Source organism: Helianthus annuus, chromosome 10 (genome assembly GCF_002127325.2).
Source record: "Helianthus annuus cultivar XRQ/B chromosome 10, HanXRQr2.0-SUNRISE, whole genome shotgun sequence".
Classification (NCBI taxonomy): domain Eukaryota; kingdom Viridiplantae; phylum Streptophyta; class Magnoliopsida; order Asterales; family Asteraceae; genus Helianthus; species Helianthus annuus.
In genome coordinates this window covers 143467546-143490770 of record NC_035442.2, presented here as the reverse complement: position 1 = coordinate 143490770, position 23225 = coordinate 143467546, and the positions used below count along the sequence as shown (strand labels likewise).

Below are 23225 nucleotides of genomic sequence, written 5' to 3'. Positions count from 1 at the left end.
ACAAGGTGTAGTGTTGTAGAAAAGGAAGAGTAGTTGGATGTCTTTACCCAAACTTGATGGGTGGCTTTTTAAAGAGTCTTCTTTTTGGATAAGGCATTTAATTAACTTTAACCAGATCTAATTATATTTTAACTTAAAAACATAATTTGTAAATATAATGAAAAGCCTTTAATCGGGTCTCTTTACTTAAAGTCACCACACCACATGCCAATAAACTAACTATAACTTAGCCGAATTGGAGTAAAAAACCCAAAACAATACTCTTCTAATTTTTATTACTTGCATTTATTTTCTGGTTTTAAATATAATTAAACAAACGATAATTAAAATTCATTGGTCAGTAATTAAAAGTTGAGTAATACAAACTGTGTCCTTTGGGTTTGTTAATTGGTTCTTATCAGGGCCGGCTCAAGGGGGGAGTGAAATAAAGCAAGAGCTTTAGGCCTCCACTTTCCTAGGGCCTCAAGTTCTAAGAAAATATATTATATTTTGATAATTTTGGCTTTGAAATTGTTAACATTGAGGTTTATGATCTATAATTATGCGTATACAAAGATGACATATGAATAATAGATTCATAGCAATTTTTTTCGTTTACAAAAAGGGCCCCAATTTTGCTATCCGCTTTGGGCCTAGAAAAAATTAAAAATTTTTGAGCCGGCCCTGGTTCTTATATAAGCTTTACTACAAATGATAGGTACATTTATTTATTGTGTGTGTTTTATGTAAGCCATAATCATTTCTTATAAATTTAAACCAGATAATCGTGTTTAAAAGTTATTAAGTTAACTCACCTATTCATGCTAAAGTTACTAAAGCTAACACACCTAAAATCCGCACATCAATGTTCTTGTGTTTGGATGGGGGGGGGGGGTATGGTTATCTAGATGTTACACTCCCCCCTTGTCGGACTTAGGGATAACAGGTTCGTTGCTGGCCAAGACTTGTTGAAGGAAAAATACATGAAAGTTGCTAAGTATGAGAAAGCATGTGTTAGGAATCCACACGTTTTTATTCCCTTTTCCTTTGTATATGTGAGTCCCTTGTCCCCGAAGCTCTTGGGTTCCTAAAAAGAGATCAGTGGATCATGCACTAGTAAATTATTGACGCAGAACCGTAACTTTGTTTTCAGTAGTAAACCATATAACCCCCACAAAACCCCTAATCGTCATCTATCCCATCTCTTCACTTAAAACAAACAAACCTAGCTTTATGCTAGACCATTCTGATTGGGCTTAACCTAAGCAATATAATAAACTATTAATCATTTTACGCCATGTATATTTTGCTAACAACCTAATGTGGAATATGATTACCAAAGGCCTAGTTTATGTATTTTCCTTTTGGGTCAGGAAGAAAAATTTCCCATACTTCAAAACTTTAAAGTGGGATACACAATCCAATCATCCTTTGAGATTACATATAACTTGTTATCTTCCAGAAATGATTATCTAACGAAACTTGATGGGGAAACACAAGCAATTAATGACTCAATAAGGAACTGATAACCACACATCTCAAAAGAAACCAAAAGATTCCATAAACAAAATTCACAAAAAAGAAAATAAATAAATAAATAAATCGACCTTGACAACCTTAAAGATAGATGAATAACGAATTAAAGAAAACCCCAACATAAAAATAAACTAAATAAGACACATAAAATAATTAAATAAACTGGTAGATAAATCTGTTTCTGCATCATAACTCATGACAACAAACAAAATATCAATATCGACTAGACCTACCAATTTTGCTGATGACCCCACGAATTGACTTCCTCGCAAAATGTCAATATCATTCAAGAAATACAAACTTAGCTTACAACCTTACAATAACCAACTTTGGGGATAATGTTGGGCCCATAAGAGATATCCTTCTACAGGATCTTAATTTATGGCAGTTATTTTAGTGACCCAAATAGTTAAACCCACTAACCCAAACCATTTTTATCAGCTCGGCTGTTTAGTGAACAGATTGTCATATCTAACTAGTTTGGTAAGATGAATGTGTTTGGGTTGTCCTGTTAACTAGTTTATTAAAAGAGTTGTGTTTAGGTTAACATGTTTAACCCGTTTGATTAAACAAGCAACTCGCCAAACCGTTTAAAGTTAGAACAAAATAAATAAATAAATAAATACATTGTATAAGGTTTACCCGCCAACCCATTTATACCCTTTTTAACTTTGTTACAACTGGTATATAACCTGTCACCCTGTTAAACCCCGTCAACATGTTTGGCTTGTTTAGATAAATTGTTTACATGTGTGGTATTCAAGTCAGACGATTTTAAATATGTGCAAGCTATACCTGATGTCTTTAGCACACGAATAAATATATTAATCATGTCCAGGCTCATGACTTTAACCCAAAAACCTTAATCCGCCAACCTTGACGTGATCGTCACTCCTAAATTTACTGCAGTATAAATCAATTAAACTGTTGATACGACTAAAATCAGTTGTTTCGAGGTTTTATAATATCCTAAACTGTTACAGTATAAAACCATTTGGGATGATTAGCCAGATCCTGGTGACCTAATGCAAGTTGACATTTGATTTGGGATGGTTAAAGCTTGTTAAGTCAGAACTTGCATTGGCTTGCTCTCTAGAATACCATATATTATTCCTCATATCTATTCTATATGAAATAAATAGAGATGATAAGTGTGAAAGCACCAGATCGATGACGAACATCAACATTGCACTTGATTCAAGACATAAAGGAAAATCATAAACATAAAAGATATAGAAAGATGTAGAAGATGAATCTCTTTATTAACGAATCAGTCGTCACAGATTACATACCAAAAGAGTATACATCATCTACAAGCTGGTTTAGATCACAAAGATCTAAACCAAGCTTTCTCTCACTAACACATAGTCACTCTCTCTCTAGAAATGTGCACACACTATTGAGGAATAGCTAGGGTTTGTGAGAGGTTGCACAAAGTTGATCATCACCCAGATCTATTCTCACTAAGAGGAATGTATGTCATGGATTGATTCCCAATTCTAACCTATACACCCATATATATAGGCTAGGTCAAAACCCTAAGTTCTGTCAAAAACCGACTCACAAATTCGGACCCTTTAACATATAACTGTCCGAATTTGTTAGTGTATAACAACATGTATGTCCGAACTTGTTGGATCTTGACTTTTCTTGACATTGGACTTGACCAGAACTGATAAAGCACAGTTACCCGACGAGAGCTGCACTTACAGACTCCCCCTTAACTGTTGCTATCAGTTCTGTGTTGGCATCGATAATCTTCAATCACCAGATACTGCGCATACAATAAGATGATATCATTCTTACGAATAGTGTTGTGACACAAGCGTCCCCATATAACAGGTCCACAATCACAACTGAAGGGAATTTCTTGGGAAATACTTTTCAACCAAAGTGTGATATGATATGGACTGACTTTTAGCTACAAAAGATCCTTATAAATTCATATGCTACATATGAAAAAACAGAATATATATTAGCTTTTGAGATACATGGGAATCCACCAAAAGATTAAAGTAGAATCTCAAAAAGATGCATACTGTTTTAGGTTACTTGATTCTTTCCTTGGTTGCCTTCTCATTAACATGTTTTCTTCTTATGCAAGAAACCATAGCAACCAGCGGCTTGATAGCCGTGTCAAAAGCTAGCAATCAGACGGGTATTGGTGTCATCCTTGACCAAACGTCTAGGCCTGGCAAAGAAGCCAAAATGGCAATCAAGTTAGCAATTCAAGACTTCAACATCATAACACAGCAACCTTTGGTGTTATACCTTAAAAACTCTCGAAACAAGCCTGTTATTGCGGTTCTTGCAGGTAAACAATTCACTCCTGTTGCTAACTTTTCAGCATAGAAAGCTGGCAAATTTGTAGTAAAGAACTTTAAGTTGGTCATTTAGAATCAAAAGATTTTAACCATATGTTAGTTAATAATATATAACGTCCAAATTTCCTATTCCGAAAAGGTAATATTATCATACTATTAATTAACAAAATTCGGGCATGACCCGTTCGTAATAAGAACAATTCCCTGTAAGACCAACTTGTAAGAACTTAAAGACGACACAGCGGAAAATATGAGCCCAAAATTTCGTTCTTTATTAGACATAAAACTTACATGATGGTTCAAATACAAAATTTCATACATTCATTAAAAGGATTTACCACGTTCCATTATATTAATGCTTCAAGACCTATATTCGTCAAACTATGTGACCGATCCTTCCCGTACAACCCTTGCTCTTGACTCGATCTTAATCCTTCTATCCTCCATAATGTCGTTAAGTCCATGCAACCTGCATTCACCACATACATATGCATCGGTTAGATTTAATGACATCATTTTTAAACTTAAAAGCTCGCATGATATTAATACTATGACACTTTTACATTAACCGGATATATATATATATATATATATATATATATATATATATATATATATATATATATATATATATATTACCATCATCATTACTTGTACTAACGTTACATAATAAAACATACTCTTATTTTGACCCGTTCGGTCTTCTTAGCAAACACCATCACTCAATAACCAAATCCTAAACAGACTTAGTTTACCGTACTTAAGTGACTCGCATATAACCTTCCTAAAATGGTCTAGGAAGTGATTCGGAAATCATTTCCTTAGTACTCCCTTCTTGTTACCAATGACAATAAAGCATTTCACATATTTCCTAACATTTATCATACATATAACTTCTTTAAATACTAAAGAGAGAGTCGGGGAGTTTATTTACCTCGTGCGTCCGAATTTACACTTAGCTTCCGTGTTTACCTTCTACCCGTGGCGCTTCCATATTCGTACCCCTATTGACATGACTCCTATCCATACATGTCATTATAATTGTAACACGGTTAGCTTACAAACACTCGTTCATTCGGCTTTTGAATCATGCAATATTTGACTTTCGTTAGTTTATTAGTGCATATAAGGAATATGCATCATCATACTTTATTACTACCGTACAGAATCATATCAACTAGCAAGTTCATAACGCAATAGTTTCTTGCACACGTATTTACCTTTTTAACTTCAATTCTATAAGTAATCCGCTCTCGTTTATAAACTATACCATTCACTTACATAATTATTGCATTCACATATAGTTTGCATTCCATAATACTTTTCACAAAAGATCAATTCCATAATTTCCACATACAACGCAAGACTTCCTAATTCATTCAAAATTACATAAATCAACCACTCAAGCATTTAATCGAACACTTGGTGTGCGTATACCATTGTAAGCACTATGTACAAGTATTCAACGCACAATTTCAATAGTAATCTTCATAACTTACTAAATCAACTAAATTCACATAGCTCATTCGTTCTACAACATACTAATCTATTGATATTTTTGCACATAAACATTCACCCATCCAAATCTCTTGATTTATTCAATACAAGTTCACCATGCAACTAACAAATGGGTTTTTACCTAAACTTTCAATCTAATCAGTATCATGCATAAAACATCTTCTATTTAATGATTCTAAACCATAGACAAGTTCAATTTCATACTTTTTCATAGACTAAATAAAACCCTTTTTATTAACTATCAACAAATCGCATAATTCGACTTACCCCATGTTGGAAAACCCTTAGATGAACGAGGAATTGATCACATGCATTCGATTAGCCCCTAATTTCCTTCTCAATTTGCTGATTTTAGGATGTTAGGGTTTTGGCTCTTCCTTGCCACCTGCTCTCGATCGCACGCCCCAAACACAAAATACTGACTTATTTTTTGTCAAGTGTTTTATTTAAAACACTTTTCCCTTTTAACTCCTCCATGTGCATATAAGTTTAGAATTTCCATAACTTGCAAAACTTAGAGAATGGTAAAGTAAATCTATATTTACCATGTCTTATTGTTAAAATTTTAATATTATGTTGCGACGTACGAAATTCGGGGTTTTACAAATCTACCCTCCTTATAGAAGGTTTCGTCCTCGAAACCTCGTTCATTCCTACTAGATAATACCACCTTCACCTTCCGGTTGTTATATGAAAAACCCTTCAATTTTAGAAAACCTTGCAAACCCAATGCATGGTCCACATTTATCCACGTGTCCCAGCCATCTTCATTTCTTTTTTGCTTTTGAGGGCACATTGGTCTTTTTATATTTTCACTTCTCTCCTCTTGTCAGATCACTAACTCTCTATTTGTCATTTGTAGAGCATCAAAAAGATCAAACTCTCTCTTTCTTATTTCACTTTCTTATCCATGTTTTATGTATCATTTTTCTTGATGAAGAAATCCAACATTTTACCAATCAAATTTAGACCGAAATGAAGAACAAAAATCAGATCGATCAATCCCTGACGAAGAACGTGGTTTTGTGATGAAGATGTTAATATATGAAGCCAGATCCACGTGAAAACCCCTTCCAGATCTTGTTCCATTCCCGTTTAGATCTCGTTTGTCCACATGTTTCATAATGTTGTTACAGATCTGGATATTTGTGAGTTTTTTACACTTTTTTAGTTTATATAAAATATGATTTGTATATGTTGTTTCAAATCTTGATATTTGTGAGTTTTTACACTCTTTTAGTTTTATGCAACATATGTTTTCATATATGTTTGATTCTGGGTATTTCGTATGGATTTTTCTGATTTTGTGGAGTTTATGTTAGTTGATAACTTGAGCATGTAGGTATGAACTTTTGAAAGATGATTATATATTAAAAATATTCATAAAACCTGGTTGTTAATAGGTTTTTGTGTAATGGTTGTTTTAGAGATGAAACATGATTTTTTTTTTGTTAAAATGGTTCTTAAAAGGGGTAAATGTTTATGTAATTTGCAGGTTTTTATTTTTGTGTTAAAAAGTTATGCTTGGTTTGGTTGCTTGTTTGGGCTTTTGATCTGAATAGTAACTGTTTTTTGTTGGTTTGGTTGCTTTATTTGGGGCTTTTGATATGAAAAGTAACTGTTTTTGTGATGTTGTTTAGGGCTATGAATGTGTTAATATTTCTGTCTGGTTAACGACTTAACGGTTATCTTATCCTTTTGTTATTAGACAGTGATGGATACAAGGGAAATAAGATCCAATCTCGGGACCGTTGGTTTCGTTGAACGTGGATCAGATGCTCAAGGATCATGACCATGTTTATGTTACAGCACAACACAACTAACACGTGTTATAGTTTGAACTTCTCGGACATGCATGTGTTACATGTGACATGAAACCCATGTACAACGTAACACGTGTTACGTGTGACATGAAAACACATTTTTTTAACTTCCCTGGCATACGCACACCCACATGTTTACAAACCGTTTCAAGACCGACCCAAACAATAAAGCAAGGGTAGCCGCTGAAAAGCTAAGGCAACAAAGGTAGCCGCTGAAAAGCTAAGGCAGACTGTCAAAGGAAGCTCCACCATTTTCTTAGTGCTATGTATTTTCGTTTACTAGTAATATGTAATGTGAGACTCTTATTGTTTTATCTAGTACATGATGTTAAAACGGTATGGACTTAACACATTCTGGAAGTCTTAACACACGTTATTTCAGGTATACTATGTTGTTATTAAGTTACTATTGGAGTTTATGCATCCATTATGGAAGTCTTAACACACGTTATAATAGAGGCTTAACACACGTTATACATGTCAGGCGCGTAACACATGTTACAGTATGTATATACAAAATGGGTGTGCATACAAATCATTTGAGTTTATGCATCCATTCTTAGTACTATGTATTTTCGTTTACTAGTAATATGTAATGTGAGACTCTTATTGTTTTCTCTAGTACACGATGTTAAAACGGTCTAGACTTAACACATTTTCTGTTGGAGGCACCCGTATTTGTATCTCTGCTGTTACAGTTACTATTGAAGTAGGCGCTAGTCGGGCGGTGGAGTACCGACTAGCGATTAATCGGGATTAGTCGGATTGAGATATTTACATGTAATTTTTAATTATATATATGCACACCCATTTTTATACGTGGGTTTTAAAGTAGACATGCTTTAACACCTTATTAACCAATTGTTTATAAGTAATTGGCATAAATTTATAAGGTTTGGTCAAAAAATAGCCGACGTATGCCAAAATTTGGCCAGAATAGGATCGTCATTGACCGCCTAGCAATTAATCGGTCGTTAATCGGTGAACCACCGATTAGTGATTAATCGGGGACTATTCGGAGACTAGTCGGGATTTTTACAACAATGGTGCTATGTATTTTCGTTTACTAGTAATATGTAATGTGAGACTCTTATTGTTTTCTCTAGTACACGATGTTAAAACGGTCTAGACTTAACACATTTTCTGTTGGAGGCGCCCGTATTTGTACCTCTGCTGTTACAGTTACTATTGAAGTCTATGCATCCACTCTGGAAGTCTTAACACATGTTATAATAGAGTCTTAACACACGTTATATCAGGTTTACTCTGTTGTTATTAAGTTACTATTGGAGTTTATGCATCCATTATGGAAGTCTTAACACATGTTATAATAGATGCTTAACACACGTTATATATTTCAGTCGCTTAATACATGTTACAGTATGTATATACACATCATGGTGTTTTGGAAACCACTAGCTTATACATGACACCATGTTAAGTTAAACCAAGATTATAACAGAGTCTTAACACATTTTATCCAAGGTATACGGTGTTACGATATTAACTTGTATGTTCCATATTAACTTGTATGCTCCATATTAACTTGTACACGTGTTACGATCAGTATATGCACATCATAGTGTTTTGCAAACCACTTTCATATACATGAATACAAGTCGGGTTACAACAAGATTATAATGGATGCTTAACACATGTTATCATATGTATACAAGTGGGGTTACAACAATACTACGATATTAACTAAGCTCACCACTAACACATGAATACAAGTCGGGTTACCACTTTTGATATACATGAATATAAGTCGGGTTATAATGGATGCTTACATGTTATCATATGTATACAAGTGGGGTTACAACAAGATTACGATATTAACTAAGCTCACCATTAAATTCATCGCCCCCGTCGACTGTTTTCACCCTTGTCACAAGTTAATCAATTACATGTTCCGAACAGACACATTGTAACACATATTAGATCAGTATATACACATCATGGTGTTTTGTAAACCACTAGCTTATACATGAATACATGTCAGGTTACAAAAAGATTATAACAGAGGCTTAACACATGTTATACATTCCAAAATGTGCAAAGCATGTTAGAAACGAACGAAAACTTGTTACAGCATGAAAACTTCTTTATGGATCTGTTACAGCATGAACCACTAACACATGTTATAAACGAACGAAAACTTCTTTCCCAAAAGAGTTGACTTATTCAATGTCCCCGCATTAACGTCGCCTACATCCATCCAGCTTGTCAATTGAATATCTTTATGGATCTGTTTCTATAAATCAACACACGTTATATATCATTCTAACAGGTGCTTAACACATGTTATGGGTCTGTTTCTGTAAATAAAACAACCCAACAAAAAAAAACACTAACTGTTCAGATCAAAAGCCCAAACCAGCGGCCAAACCAACAAAAAAAAAAACAATTATTGTTAAGATCAAAATCCCCAAACAAGCAACCAAACCAACAAAAAATCCTGTTCAAAATCTCATCCTAAACTTTTCGATTTATTTAAAATACATGAACATTAACCATTACTAGATCTTGACTGAAGACAGAGGAGAGAGAGAGAGAGAGAGAGAGAGAGAGAGAACATTAACCATTACTAGATCTTGACTCCGACGACGTTCCGAACTCCGGCGCCACCAACCACCCACCCTCCACCACCTTCTACAACCACCCACTGTCGCCGCTATCAACCACCAACACCCCAGAATGAACCAGTCACCACCTTCCACCAACCACCAGATCTGCAACCACCATCGTCTTCTGCAACTGAATCATGCTTTGATCTGCAACCACCATCGTCTTCTGCAACTGAATCTGGATTAGTATTTCTTGAAATCTTGAAGGTAGATGTTTTAATTCTGAAATGAGACCATCTTCTTCTTGTTCTTCTTCACGTTTGTGGGGTGAGGGAGGAAAGAGATGTGATAATTGTGAGTAGAGAGTGGGAGAGAGAAAAAGGGATATGATTTTGAAATCTCTTATTTGATTTGACATTACAACATGGCAGATGAGTTTGTGATTTCCAATGCTCAAAAAGTCTTTTTTACTACCCAAAATGCCCTTTATGCATTAATTTAAATCTAATATATACACCAAAAAAGGAGAGCCATTGATCTATTAAAGTGAAACCAAATCAAGGGTGAATCTAGGGTTTCCAAGGTTTCTTAAAAAAGATGGGGTTTCTTATAGAACCCACCCCTATATATATATATATATATATATATATATATATATATATATATATATATATTAACTCTTCTGCTACATGGAACTACATACACCCTAAGGTTAAACTTCCGATTCATTTCGTTCATATACTCTCAGCTTATCCATCCATTTGGACTGAACTAACTTCGCCCATACATGAGATGAACTTCCGCTCGTGCACATACTTTTCAAAATCCACCAGTTTTACTCACCAAGAGTTCTACTGTATTATTGTATTATTGTCTTCTCTCTAGAACACCATGCATTCACTTCCCGTATTATACATATTAGTTATTATTATTATTATTATTATTATTAATAGAAAGTATTCATGAATATTAAGAGTTTCGTACGTATTCCTCCACGTAGAACCACTTTGCTTTCATTTTTTATTTAATGATTCAAAATTCAATTTTATTATTTGTCCATTTAAACATCAAGTAAACAAATAAATTTTTATATTTGCACTATTAGCTACACTTTTAAAATAACTATTTGATATGATCAATTGTTTTTAAGTAATTTACCAATCACATAAACTTTTGATTTACAAAATAAATATGTGATATTTTTTGTTGTAAACTAACCTATTTTTATAAATTTTTCTACGTACGTCTTATACAATTTGAACTTTCTATCTCTAGAATAGAAAGAATGCATCTTACCACAATATCATTTCCCTTATGGACAACTTTAAAAGTTGTTTAGTTCTACTAAACAAAGACCTGTGAGTCATTCATAATTCTAGATATTCATAATTCTAGATATATGAAATATAAGAGTTAACACATAAGCATAACTTTTCATCATCATTTGCATTTATTATTTTAATTCCTTTTATATCACCCATAAAAACTAAATAAAAAACGTGTATGTGAATCATGTGATCAACAAGGGATGAAATTCAAATAGTTGAATTCTGTTGAGTCTTGATATAAGTTGATATGATAATGAAAAGACATCGTATACATCATTAAATTGTTTTGAACAATATTTTGAAAATGAAATTGGTTGGTTGCTGACAAAAATGAACACATGAAGGACTTTTCACAAATTTTAACAAGTCCTCCTTTGATTTTGTCTAGTTTGCTAAAAATTGACGGATGCGTTTCTTGCTGATCCATTAACTTGCTAAAAATGAACACATGAAGGACTTTGATTTTGTCTAGTTTGCTAAATTGTCATGTTCCTAGGTTTAACGATTCGGATTAGCCTTCCCATTCAAATTTTCAAAAAAAAAAAAAAAAAAAAAAAAAAATAATAATAATAATAATAATAATAATAATAATAATAATAATAATAATAATAATGTTTTAGTCGCGTTAAGGATTTTTGTTCTTGTCATCTTACTTTCACCACCAGAAATTTGTCAATAAACCACTATGGATGTTTGTATTCCATGCTTGCTTAACTATTTGAGCTCATGTAACAATTTTACAAAATTTTTAAAAGTTTTAACCAAATAATCAAAAGCGCATGAGACCTGCACCCCTGCACCAGTGCATGTCTTATACATTGCGTATTAAACATAATCCATTTTAACCAACGCAAGACTCATGTGTAGCGCATGAGTCATGCGTTATCCCGTCATGCACTAAACGAACTTGGATTTTCAAATGAATTGTGGTTTTGAGATACACCATGTAACGACCGGATTTCTTGCACCTATGATAAATTTAGACTTTATTTATTCCCATAAATTTCGCATAGGTTCTTGGCCTATTCAAATGCGAATTGACCCATTAAAGTTTTCCCTCAAATCAAGCTCTTTCCTTTTCTTCAACTCTGACCGAATTGGATATTTTAAAACCACCACACAGACCCCTGTGAATCTTTAGTGCCCGTTTGGTTCATAAAATTTATTTAAAGGAATTGGAATTCATAATCTGAATTAGAATTTGATGGAATTGGAATTGATTCCAATAGAATTTTTTATTGTGTTTGGTTTATAAATTGGTAAATGAAGTTGTAATGGTTAAAAACTAAGAAGACAAATTTATCCTCATTTCTTTTATTTGAAGTAGTGAAGAATATAGAAATATGAGGATACTAGGCTAATGTCCGCGTTAAACGCGACTTCAACGAACCTATTATTTTTATTCAAATTTAAATTATATGTAAAGACATATATTGGATAAATTTCATGTGTGTTACACGGGTGATCTTACAATAAATTGTTTAAAAAAACATATTGTTTTAACTTTTAAAACCGTCATATGCCAATGAGCACGGAATAATAGGCTTCTTCCAGATAGAACTTTCAAGCATGATTTGTACAAAAGAAATGTCTTTGGCATTTCTAGATGTAGGATGCCATTCCACGGATACTTGTTCTTTTAGGTGGACAAAAGGGTTGTCTTCAACGGTTCATCTTTTAGTCGGACATTCACCTTCACCCGGCCTTTTTGGTGGTGGCTGTGAATCTGCAGTTGAATACATTTCTGATGTCAATTCTTATATAGTGCATATTAGTTTTTTTTGCTTACCAGAGAACTGCAGCTGCCTCTCGTTCCCAAATATAATGTGTATGGGGCTCGTCAAGTTAACAGGAAATATAAAAATATAGATGTGACTTCTATATAGAAAAACACATCTTTTTATGAGATCGACTTTTTTAGATGGAACCAACACTACATGGTGTCCTTTATAGTAGGGGTCGTTTATAATAATTTCATATGTGTCACGTAATGTTGCTGGCCACGCAGCCTTTGTGAAGGTTATGTACAACTGTTCTTTCCAAAAACTGGTTGAGCTTTTAAGTTCTAGTCAAAACTGGCAATTTTTTCATGAACCACTCAATTATAATTTAATAATCAAATCTAGTAAATAAGGCAAAACCTATTATTGCCACATAAAAGATTATAACTAAATAATGCAAATGTATGAAATATAAATGCTTCGACGGGATTTTTAATACAATTTTCAGAGCTTGAAGGCTAATAACATGCTTAGGTGAGCACTACAGCATTAGCTCTCCTTAGTTCACCAGCAAGCTAGCCTCCATCCTCCAGACCGACAAAAAAGAAAACTAAAAACAAAAAACAAAAGAAAAAAAACCTAGGGTCTTATAAGTTATGAATCATTTACAACAATACAAAGACTTCTATTTTGTATGTCTAGTATGAGCCCTAACAAACTACTTCTATTTGATGATGACAAAACATAAATTTAACTAAAACGGTAACACAAAGACCACAAACTCCCCTGCCAAGATCACTAACTTTGAAAACTTCATTTTTTTTCTTTTATATTAAATCAAACATAGATTTGTGAGTCTTAAAGGTAATCAGACAACATTACCAGTGTTCATATCTACCTCCTATCAGTTACACTCAATGGTTCCGGAACAGTCGCCGGAACCCTAGTCGTCATCATCGAAGTGCGCCGTTGGGGTTCGCGTTCGTCACCATGGCCTAAACCACATACAAAACATATACCAAAAATAATAATAACCCATATGCAAATTGACCAAAAGAAGATGAAATTAAATACCTTTTTTTAAGTTGGGTCGACTTTAAACTTGAAGACCGCAAGGAGACGGTGGTCGTCGACGAATCATCAAAGAAATGGCCCTCATCATCTTTGCCTTCTATGAGTAAAAGATGGCATCTTTCGCCTTTTCTTTACTGTAAATTTACGAATTTAAACACATTCAACAACAACAAAAAAAAAAATTCAAAATTGTTATTGAATTATTAAAGGATTATATTTACCTTCCCAAACAACAGATAGTGACCATCTTTAACTTGATCTAAATCAATGAGTGAAGCTTCAAAATTATGTGAATGAGCTCCAAGGTACACAACATATGGACTAAAAGAAGAGCAAAAAGTGAGAAAAAAATGCAATGAAAATTTTAAATTTCAAATAAGCATGATCAGTATTTCAAAAACAATAATGGATGCTTTCCCTTTTAGCAGCAAAGGTGGGTCTATGCAACAATGCAGAAAAAAGAAAAAAATGAAAGGAGAATCCTCTGATTCACATCCATGGTATACTTTCTAAATGGACCCCCTCTCCGCCCACGGTCATATGAATCCTCTCATTCACATCCATGGTATAGTTTTTTGTAATCATATTTAATACATGAGTTATTTATATATTTAAAAAAGGACATAACGGTGTTTACGGGTCAGCCCAATCCGTTACCCAACTTGCTGATTTTGTCATATATCTAATGATAGACAACCTTTACATGCAACAATCACTTAACCTCTTCAATACGCAGTTTTGCACGTCAACTCTTGCAACCATTGGCTGAGTAAAAGCAAAACACGTAATAATAAACAGATGTCTATTGATGATAAGAACCCATGTTATAGTTTTCTAGCAACACAAGCTTCAAAAATTGGTATTAAATATCCAATTTGTTAATTTTTTAATTTTCAATTGTTGTTATTCTTTGTTATGGCCTTTTCTATATGCAAACATTGGCTTACATACATGATGTTCACATACTTGTTGCTGCTCTTGGCATCTGACCCCCGTTGTTGTTTGCTAAATTTGTTGCTGAACAACTTTTTGAACCCAGGCAATTCTGCTTGACACTAACTAAAATCTGAAATGGGAGGCCCATTTGCAAAGATTTTTGTAGCCTATGGAATAACAGTAGGAGAGATTTCCGTAGCAGTAGTAAAAGTGTATCCGATAAAAATAACTAAGAAAAGTTAATAGAAACACGTCACCAATAATTTTTTTAAATGTCCACTTTGATTTTAGCAACAAACACTCCCTTAAACAAAAGAACTAATTTACAAATCAAAAACTAAAACACCAATTTCTAGATATTAAACCTTACTAACCCTAGAAAACACTAAAAGTTCACTAATTACATTAACATATCAACTGAATTTAGCAACAAACACTACCTTTAACAAAAGACTTAACCAAATCAAAAGTTGAAACACCAATTTTAACATATTAAGACATACAAACCCTAGAAAACATGAAAAGATCACCAATATCCGACCAACCAATGTGAGTAGGCTTCTGTTTATATGGCTGCCTTCCTTCAATCCGGCACCTACAGCATACGTTTGAGATGCACGCTCACTGCCAGCAAGATCCACAAGACTCTGCAAGAGTCCAATTAGGTTATGTTAGGATAGGAGGCTGTCATGATTGTGCTTGTTTGTAAGACTTTGACAAAACAATGGATATAAAACAATGTAAAGTGCAGCGGAAATGGATACAAACTTTGTAAACACAATCAAAGAAGAGAATAGTTTGATAAACACATGCTTTCTCATTAAGTTGAATGATTACAATGAAAATCAAAATATTACAAGCATGCTTACATAACTAAACTCCCCCTCAGCCTGATACCCCAAGGTTGGTTGCACAAGATGAAAGGATTGAATTGAGGAGAAGAACTCACTCAAAACGATCAAGTGTAACAGTACAGAGTACTGTTACATTTATAGACAAACCAAACCACTGAAGCATCTCAGCTGACGTCACCATGAAAGTGACATCTAACAACCTAACAAACACTATCTACTGATCTACACAACTACTGCTTTGCTAACTACTGATATTGCGTTCCATTTCGTGAGATGAATAAAACTGCTGCTGCATCGTTCTACTGCTGTGAACCCAGCAGTACTTGTCATGATCGGCAATGCTTGACTCAAGGCAGCAGATTGAACAGCAGGGCTTTTGGTCTTCATCAGTCCTTGAATGGAACAGCAGTTGTAGGTCAGCAGATGTTGATAGAAGCAGTACTTTGTAGTATAGCAGATGTTGGAGCCACAGTCAAGGGGAAAACTTATAGTAAACAGTTGCTTATTGTGAGTCCGCTGTTGTGATCCGGTTTTGGCTTTCATTATCTGTTCCGCTGGTAGGGTTCAATCCCAACAGGTTAAAATCAACTTACTGAAAATAATCAATAACAAAGAGAATATTAAATTACGTACCAAACTTGCCAGGAGAGATTTTACACATCCTGATTAATCATGAATACTGCTCTCAAAAGGCTGAAAAGGAAAACCCTTAAACGATGAGATGAAGTATGCACAAATAGAATGATAGATTATTCTAATGTGAAAGACATGAAACTTGTCATTTACTTCACATGAACCGTTTATACACAAAAGAAAAGCCAAAAGCTGGTAAACTGTTAAGATCACCAGTCTGATTATCTGATGTGATCGAACGAAATCATACAAAATCGAACACTAAATCATACGAAAATCCTAATTGAAACCCTAAAACTCACCTTGAACACCCTTAAACTCAAAGGATTATCCGTCAATTTCGATAGAATGATGATTGAAAGATCCTATTGAAGGTTGTTGTCGATGGTACTAAGAGAGATAGCAGAGGATTCTTGTTCGCCAGAGAGAGTTAGAGTTAGGGTTTCGGAGCAATGGTTTGAACGATTTTGAGAGAATGAGAGAGAGAGAGAATAGACCAAGTTTATGTGAGAAGCCAAAATCAATCCGCCCCTAAGAGCTATGTCACGTGTCTGATGATGTATCTGCTGATTTGGCTTAAACCAATGGGTGACATGTGTCCCCCATGGTTTCTTTTATTAGAGATATAGATTTTGGTAATAAAAAAACATTCCAATGAAAAGTTTATAATTCTTTCTCAAATAGGAATGATTTTTAAATTCCTTTGATTAATGGAATTTGGTGGAATGTTTTCCAATTCCTTTTTTTATTAGAAACAACGAAACATGATGCTTGATGAAATGTTTTTTTAATTGCAATTTCAATTCCTTTGAAATCCATGAACCAAAAGACCCCTTACACTCTCTAATTTCATTCCAAATTCCCGGATTCATCTTTGGATCAAATTGGGCTTTTCTTCTTTCTAGTATTAATCTCCACAACTAGTAAGGTCTCTTTTGTGCATTTTGTTTGTCTAGGTTATAGGGTCAAATGCCCTCTTTTAATTTCTGTTTTCATTCCTCTATTCATGCTTGATTTGAGACATGGATAAATTAGGGTTCATGGTTGTTTAATTTGGGAATAACTAATTAATTATGTATTTTCTTAATTTGAATTACCTAATACACAATTGATTTTGAAACTAAATGGTTATGTTATCTAAATAATCATTTTTATGCATGAAATAAAACTAACACATGTTTATACAACTTTGTTCGAATACTTAATTTTAGGGCATATACCATAAAAACCAACTTTTTGTTTTTTTCTCATAAAAGTCCTATTTTTTTTTTTTTTGCACTTTAAAAACCAACATACCTTTTTTTCTTTCATAAAAGTCCCTCCACTATTTTTGCATATAAAAAACCAACATACTTTTTTTTATCTTAAAAAATTCCCCTAATCACTTTTTATACATAAAAAAAATATACTTTCTGCACTTGTATCATACACGTCCTTTGAAATACTAAACTTTAACAAAAATCTCTTAATTATAACCGAATGAAATTAAGAAAACATTATTTGACAAATTATGTTATACTTTTAACGATTTTAGATTCACACATACCATTTTATATGTTTGTTATTTTATTTTATTCTATTTTGAGTTATGTCATCCACGCTCGTGAATTTTATTATATTGTTTTTCGAATATTGTTTATTGTTATCAATTTATTGAATTAAAAATGGAAAAGAAAAGACAAACATTGAGCATACTCTTGTTTGCCATATATCAAATTTAAAACATTAATTCATCTCAATTCTTTTCTAACGTGATATTAATAAGTAAAAAAATATATTCACAATTTTGTTTAAATATAACATATGGGGGGACTTTTATATACAAAATGTTACTTATGGACTTCTATGAGACAAAAAAGAAACTATGTTAATTTTTAATGTACAAAAAAAGTGGAAGGACTTTTATGAAACAAAAAAGAAAAAATATTTTGGTTTTTTAAGTGCAAAAAAAAGTGAAAAAACCTTTATTAGAGAAAATAGAAAGTATTTTGGTTTTTTATGGCATTTGCCCTAAATTTTAAAAACTCAATTAACTATTTTGGAATGATTAAAATTGAACCATTTTGGATAAATAGCATTTTTACAAAAACTATTATTTCCTTTTATGCATAAGCATACTAGGCCCAAACAGGCCTAGCATGCCGACCAAACACTTGCAACACACTTTGACTATGGGGTATGGGACGGGGGTTGGGACGTGGGTTGGGTACAAACGCCCAAGTCACCACCCCAGGTGGGTTTGGGTTTCGGCGTGGCCCCATTGGCGGGGGTTTCAGCCCGGGCGTGGGGCAGGGCTACGAGCTTGACATGGCGGTATGTCATTGGCCAACAAAACTAGCCGTTTGGGCTAGCCGTAGGGCATTAATTAAAAAAAAAACTTTTTTTTCCTATATAAACATTTTTACCATATTTAACATTTTTCTCACACAATATCAAACACATAAAACACAATGCCATGAGTTCTTCAAGTTCAAGTGAATCGACATCATCATCTGACGATGGTGCGGAAATATTTCTACAAACGATCGCGACGGTGGTGAAAGCTATCGTGGAAGACGATGAGGAAGAGACTTCGAAACCTAAACGGAGGAGGTACATCGCTCGTGAACGACACACCGCTAACAATTTGTTGGTAAATGATTATTTATCACTGAACCTAAGTATAATGAAAAATATATTTAGGCGTCGTTTTCGTATGAGTAGAAACTTATTTTTAAGTATATCTAGAGATCTTGAGGAGAAGTATGTTTATTTCCAACAAAAACCGGATGTAACCGGGCAATTAGGATTTAATACGTGGCAAAAGGTCACGGCCGCACTTAGACAGTTAGCGTACGACAATAGTTCGGACATTATGGATGACTGTTTAAAAATGTCTACACATGTAGCTAGAGAAAGTCTTCACAACTTTTGTTCGTGTATTTTAGAACTTTATAAGAAAAGATATTTGAGAAAGCCCTCGTTCAATGACATGCAACAAATATTGGACCATCACGCCGATTATCATGGGCTACCCGGGATGCTAGGTAGTTTAGATTGTATGAAAATGGCCTTGGGAACTTTGTCCAACCGCATGGCAAGGCACTCACACGCGTGGATTTCACGGGATGCCAGCTGTCATGCTTGAAGCGGTTGCGTCCCAAGATCTTTGGATATGGCATGCGTTCTTCGGTATGCCAGGTTCTCATAACGATATTATCATCATAAACCACTCGCCCCTTTTGAATGATCGGGTAAATGGTATAGGACCCAAAGGAAGTTTCTTTGTAAACGGGGTTGAGTACGTGTATGGGTACTACCTAGTTGATGGGATTTACCCGGAGTGGGGGGTTTTCGTAAAATCGTTCACAAGACACGGTACCGTAGATCCAAAGAGATTAAAGTTTAACAGGGTCCAAATGGCTGCACGTAAAGACGTCGAGCAAGCGTTTGGTGTTTTGAAGAAAAGGTGGCGAATATTGGCAATGCCTTGTCGACTATGGGACAAGGATCAGATTGGAAACGTGATGTACGCATGTATCATTCTTCACAACATGATTTTGGAGGATGAAGGTAGAGCGGTCGTTACCTACTATGATGACGATAACCCCCAACCAGATAACGTAATAGTTACAGACGAAGATAAATCGTCAAATGAATTTTTGATTAAGTCAAGGGATATACATCACAACCTTCGATCTGATTTGGTGGATCATGTTTCAACGATTCCTTGGTTCGAAACCGACGAAGACGACGAAGAATGATTGTTTTTATTTTGATACTATGTTTTTTTGTAATTATTATGTATGTTTATGTAGTTTTTAATGGTTTATATATATATATATATATATATATATATATATATATATATATATATATATATATATATTAAGAAAAATGATGTGGCTTGGCCACGCCAGCCCAGCCACGCCCACCATACCCCTATGAACTTGGGTTTGTGTATTGAGTGCCCCATAATCCACGTGTCAACCCATGCCCCAAACCCCCGCCCCAAACCCCCGCCCCACCATACCCCACGGTCTTATGTCATGTTTTGACATTTATACATGCTTTTAAAATCACGTAAAACACTACAGTACAAAATTTTATGTGCAAACATAATAGCGCATGACTCATGCGCAGGTTAAACTGCAACATTGACTCATACACTACGCATGGCACCAACATTGAGACATACGTTGCGCATGACTCATACCATAGTATACGTACAAGTTGAGTCATATGCTACGCATGTCTCATGTGCAACATAATAGCGCATGACTTGGCGAATCAATTACTTCGTGCTAAATTTTACTAATACCTGCTTAGCAACTATCACTTACTTTATTTAACTTCTTCGGAAATCCAATTGTAAAATACATTCCGACCACATGTCTACCAACTACTCATTTCTTGCACATTCCTCTCTAGTCGAGCTATAAGCCCCTGCTTAAAGGAAAACATAACTTTGTACATACCTTGTGCGAATCAAAACCCTTGACTCGTTATCCATAACTTACGATGGTTATTCCTTTCCAATTGTGACAATGCGTGCCCATTCATTACGCTTACCTATAAGCATAAAGCTTGTCAAAACAAAATATTAATTACAAGTTTTAAATGGCGATTACCATTTGACCCGCATGACTAATTCGTCCCTTTAACCATTCTTGCATACAAACATATTTGTATGTATATATATTCACATATACATATGTTTAAGACATAACTTGGATAATATCCGCTTTTTAAAGAATATTTACTTGTTTAATCTGTAATTACTTACACATTCGAACTTTTATTCTTATCATTCATTCCTTTCTATGCTTCGAATCCGTCGTGCGGTTTCTTGCATATCATTGATTCTTTCATTCCTTTAATATTTCGAATCCGTCTCGCGGATTCTAACATATCATTCATGCTTTCATTCCTTTCATGTTTCGAATCCGTCTCGCGAATTCTAACATATCCTTCATACTTTCATTCCTTTCATGTTTCGAATCCGTCTCGCGGTTTGACCACGACGTACCGTTCGTTGTGCGTCAACGATTGACGTCACTAGCGCTAGCTCCTCCACCTCGGTCTAATGAACCATTTTCGGTTTTTGAGTTGGTTTTGGATGAAGATTTGTGTTTGAAGAACATAGATGTAAAAAATATTGATGTTTGGGGTGGGTATTTATAGGTAAAAAATAGTAAAAAAAATTTAAAATTTGATCTACATGGCAGTAACCGCCATGGCCAACGCTAGCCCAAACGGCTATGGGTAACGGTCATATTTTGCTAGCCAACCCCAGCCATCCACATTATCTCCCCAACCCGCCCAACGCCAGGATTCATATCCACGTTAGAGGGGTAACTCCACTACCCAAGCTGGCCCGGTATAGCTAAAACGACGTTGGTTTGGTTCCCACACCCCAAACCCAAGCACACACCGTGAGGTCTAAGAACCAGTTAGACATTAGCCGTTTCCTTCACGTTTATTTCTTCTGCACAACCCCGTTTCGCAATTTCCAATGTTTATTTTCGCTTTTGAACACGGTCAAACTATATTTTTATGATTTTTCCTTGTATTATTGTCTTCTCTCTAGAACACCATGCATTCACTTCCCGTATTATACATATTAGTTATTATTATTATTATTATTATCTATCTACTATACTAAAGCAAAATAAAGGTTGACCATTTGACCATGATGTGGCAGCTCTCTTTGGCCAGATAATTGTGACTTTGGGCGCCATTCTTCTTTTCTTCCATATTCCTTCATTTTCTTCAATGCTAATAAATATCAGTTACCTTCACCGCTCTCTCTCTTCAATTATATTTGTTACCACCGCCTTCTCTTCAATCGATCCTTTTCAAGTTCATCTTCTTCAATCGATTCCTGATAGTTTTCTTTGATCCATATCGAAAGTTTGTAAGTGTAGATTGTTGATTTCTTAGTTTAATCCTTTTTTTTTTTGTCTGAATTTTATTTTGGTTCTGAAAAAGTGTTATTCTGTACAACAAACCCTAGATCCGGTTGTCATTATAGATTTGTTCTTTATGATTATTTGCTTTTTGTTTTTGTTATGCATTTTTGTGTTTAATCATATCACTAAATCGGTTTATCTCTTCTTTTTTTTGTTACTTTTTTTGAATAAATTTCGTATTCTTATGTGTATGAAACCCTAAGTCCGATTCTAAGTCCAGATATGTTTATAATGTTTAGTAACATTATTATGTTGTTATTAAATTTTATGTTTACTCATATTCCAGATCTGTATGTTATTGTTATTGAACTTGATGTTAGATTTGTTAAAATCCCTAAAATGTTTAGCTGATATCAAAATTTCATTGTAAAAAAATGTTTAATTTTTTATTGAAATTTGTTGTTTATTCATATTCCAGATATTAATTTTATTGTTATTGAAATTGAATCTATGTTTACTCAAATCCCTAAAATGATAAGCTGATATAACATTTTCATGGTCAAAAATTTGTTGTTTATTCATATTCCAGATCTTTATGTTATTGTTATTGAATTTGATGCTAGATTTATTCAAATCCCTAAAATGATAAGCTGATATCTCAGTTTCTTGGTAAAAAAACGTTTAATTTTGATTGATTCTGTATTGTATGCACCATAAAGTCTTTGAATATATTGTTTTTAATATAAGATCTATTTGATTTGTTGTTTTTTTGTTATTTTTTCTTTTAATTTTAGCCTGTATCTGATTTTCTATGAAGATCTGATGCTTTATGATGATTAACATTACTGTTGAAATTCAATATAAAATCTGATTTTTATTCGCATTCAAACCTGTTTTTGCAGGTTTATAGTATGCCTGTCCCTTCTTCATTAAGGTATATGCTTTTTTACTAACGTATTGTATTATAATATCCATGTGACTTATCCAGTAAGTTATATTTCGCGTTTAAACCTGTTTTGTTAAGAAGAAACTTTCTGTTGA

General features: G+C 34.0%; 2 long non-coding RNA genes across 2 annotated transcripts; both read right to left on the bottom strand.

Annotated features, from left to right (window-relative positions):
* Positions 1-9197: 9197 nt before the first annotated feature.
* On the bottom strand, positions 9198-10354 carry LOC118483110. Its single transcript, XR_004869595.1, has 2 exons — positions 9763-10354; positions 9198-9434 (listed from the first exon to the last, which is right to left on the bottom strand). It is a non-coding gene; the product is annotated as an uncharacterized LOC118483110 (long non-coding RNA).
* A 2101-nt stretch (positions 10355-12455) lies between these two features.
* LOC110885855 lies at positions 12456-14778 on the bottom strand. Its single transcript, XR_002562469.2, has 4 exons — positions 14092-14778; positions 13871-14004; positions 13679-13791; positions 12456-12801 (listed from the first exon to the last, which is right to left on the bottom strand). It is a non-coding gene; the product is annotated as an uncharacterized LOC110885855 (long non-coding RNA).
* Positions 14779-23225: the final 8447 nt, after the last annotated feature.